A 3,502-nucleotide genomic window follows, 5' to 3' on the forward strand; every position below is an offset into this window, starting at 1 on the left:
TTCATAGACATGTAACAAATATCCTGTTAAATTTACGGTAAAAAAACCCAGCTGCTGTTTTACCGTGAACAATAAGGTGACAATGTTTCCAGTGATTTGGGATAAGTTACTGATTGAACTACTTAAATCTGCTTGTTTACCCTCAAATGTTCTGATAAACACAATTGTTGTGGTACGATAGAAAGCCACATGGACAGGACCATCCTGGTGGTGGTGGGGAGGATGGAGGTAATTGTCGCGTCAGCATCTGCGAACTCAGACATGTGTAAATACCAATCTTTTATACAGCGAGTATAAGGACATGATTGGATAGATGTGAAGGTAATAAGTGACATAGAAAATAAAGTCTTCCTGGCAGAACTTGTGCTAAAGCTTTCATTTCTGCAACAATGCCCTTACGGAAAACGTTTATTCAAGTGTGCTATTAGTATACTTCTTTTAAACTAAAAATAAGAAAGTATACCTTCAGTCATACTGTACTTCTCAGAAATATAGCCTACTTAAATTTGCGCTTGATATACTGATAGAATGGTCTAAGTATATTTGGCCTAAACTTGTACTCAAACTTTTAATCGAGATATACTTAAAAGTATAATTAAGTATTTGAAGTATACTTGGCTTGTAGTTGTGTTTACACTTTTTAATTGTTTAGCCTATTAATTAGTTTTTTTCACATAGTTTTACATACTGACTTACAGTATAAAACTACTAAACTAGCTAGTTTACTGATACTTCAAAGTGTACTTTCATAAACTAAAAAATGTGCTACAAGTATTTGACTAGTAAACTATCAGTATAACTAGCTGTACCTTAGTTCACTTGTATGTATAAAGTACACTTTTGTACACTAAAAAGTGGGCCAATCTAGTCCCAAAAAGTATTGAAATTGTACTTAAAAATATACTTAAACTTTACAATAAAATTAACTTGAACTATACTTATTTTTTGCATGGGTTATGATGATGATGATCAAGTTTCCCAACATTTTTTTACCATGAGTTTACATGCCCTTTAAATGGATTCTGCATTCAATTTAGGCCACTAAAACATGGAATTAAGGGTGTTTTCACACTTGAGTCTTCTTTAAAATAACCAAACTCAGAATCCTTTAAGTGGACCAAGAGGTGAACCAAGTGAAAAAGGACCAAGTTCTCTTTACGTTCACACTATCCCTGTCCCTGAAAGAGGACTCGGATCCTTATTTGGTCCACTTAAGAATGTGATCTCAGACCCCTTTGTGTTTATACTGTTGCTTTTTGGATCTAGTCCAGTTCAGTGTTTGATGGCTGACCCTATGGCCCTATTTGATCCCATTCACTTACATATGTGCCTCACTAACCAATATTTTTTTTTTATGGATTGTAATTATTATTATTTTTAAAACGACATTGCTATAAATGCTGTTGAATAAGCATATAACTCTAAGTTGTTTATCTTGTAATTTTGTTGCAACACATCCATATTCCTGCATTATATCACACAACCACCTTTGTAAAAAAAATTGTTTTACTTTAATCATTTTTTTTTTTTATTGCAGAAGGCAATGGTAATGTCATACAAAAAGCAAACAAACAAGCAATATAGGACAAATACAATAAAAAAAAGATGCAAATAAAATAAACTGCTTTAAATGTTCCAGGTAAAGTAAGTATGCCTAAAAGCAGCATTCAAGTATGAAATTGAATAATCAAATGAAAAAATAAAACTGCATATTCTTCACTGTAAATAGAACGTAGGCTATACTCCACTGGAACTTATAGATTAGGCTGCTTTCGCTTTAAGAACTACAGTAATGCACAGATCCAATATACACACCCTAGTGAAAAATAAATATACCAATATTTATTTGAAATACATATATTTTATGCTAAGTATACTACTAATACATTAACATTTTTATGTACTTAATATTACTACCCTGCAATTATACTTTTAGTATACTAAATTGGTATACTTAAGGCCTGCTAAATTGGAACAACTAACCATGCTGAGTTTCCCGATAACGTTGTCTCTTAGTGCGCTACAAAGACTCTTAAGGTATAGCTTAACTAAAGGTATACCACTTAGGCATGTTCCCCGAACCATACCTTAGGAAGCTGCTTAAGACCTTCTTACGTGCAACGTTACCTGTCGCTGTCCGTGGCGATGGTGCTGAATTTGTTGATATCGATGGCTCGAGAATCAATTGTTCTCTCTTGCAGGGGCTAATTCACTGCATTATGGGAGAAAGCAGTGTTCTTTATAAAAGAAGCAATTCAGAAATAGTTGAAATTGCATTTATTAGGACTCTTGGGATATTATAAAAACAAATAATCCAAACTATAATAGCCTAGACTACATATTTTAAAATTGTATATTGCTGGTGTCTTAAAACTTTAGAATTATATTCGTATAGACCTGCAACAGTAACAAGGTAAAGCTATGGTCCAGACCTAACTTCCGAACGTATGACTTACAGAAGGTCTACTTAACTAAGAACGTTTCTGGAAACACTTATTAACAATAAGGTACAGCTTAAGGTGTAACTTTAGAACTACGCAGCGGTAATACGATTTCAGGAAACGCAGCCCATGTTAATGTACTTTAGTTGTCCAGAAATAGTGCTGAGGTCCAACTAAAGATATACTGAAGTATATTTGATTGTGAAGTGAAACTATTTCACTCAATAAACAGCCACGGGATCAGTTGCTTGTCTTTTATTATTGGTATATAAAGACAGTTTAAACAAAATGAATCATTACTTTCCTCAAAACAAATCAACACATGATTCATTTTGTGGAAACTATTGGTTCATTTTTGGCAAAGTATCCATTCATTTTAGGAAAAGTATTGATTCCTTTTAGGACAAGTAGCGATTCAATTTGAGGAATGTAACGATTCTTTTTGAAAAGTAGCGATTCATTTTAGGAAAAGTATCAATTAATTTTAGGAAAAGTATCGATTCGTTTTGAAGAATGTAGTGATTCATTTTGATGAAAGTAGCGATAATTTTTTTTTAAAGTATCAATTCGTTTTAGGAGAAGTAGTGATTCGTTTTAGGACAAGTAGCGATTCAGTTTGAGGAAAGTATTGATTCTTTTTTAGAAAAGTTGCGATTCATTTTGAGGAAAGTATCAATTCTTTTTTTAGAAAAGCAGCGATTCATTTTGAGAAAAATAGCGATTTATTTTGAGTAAAGTAGCGATTCTTTTTTGAAAAGTAGCGATTCATTTTGAGGAAAATAGCGATTCATTTTTAGAAAAATATCGATTCATATAAGGAAAAGTAACGATTTATTTTTTTATTTTTTTAAAGGTAGGGTAGGTCAGAATTGTCTAAAAAAACTTTTACTCAAATTTGTTTAAACTGTCTTTATATACCAATACATAATTAAAATGCAAGTACTCTGAAATAGAGAGTATAAAAAACTGAGTGACTCTAGTGTATTTAATCTTCAATAAACACAGCTCATTAATTCCATTCACTCCCACCTAAAAACGGGTTTATTTTAATTTAGTAAAAT

The sequence above is a fragment of the Phoxinus phoxinus genome (assembly GCF_949152265.1).
Source record: "Phoxinus phoxinus genome assembly, chromosome: 5".
In the NCBI taxonomy this organism is placed as follows: Eukaryota; Metazoa; Chordata; class Actinopteri; order Cypriniformes; family Leuciscidae; genus Phoxinus; species Phoxinus phoxinus.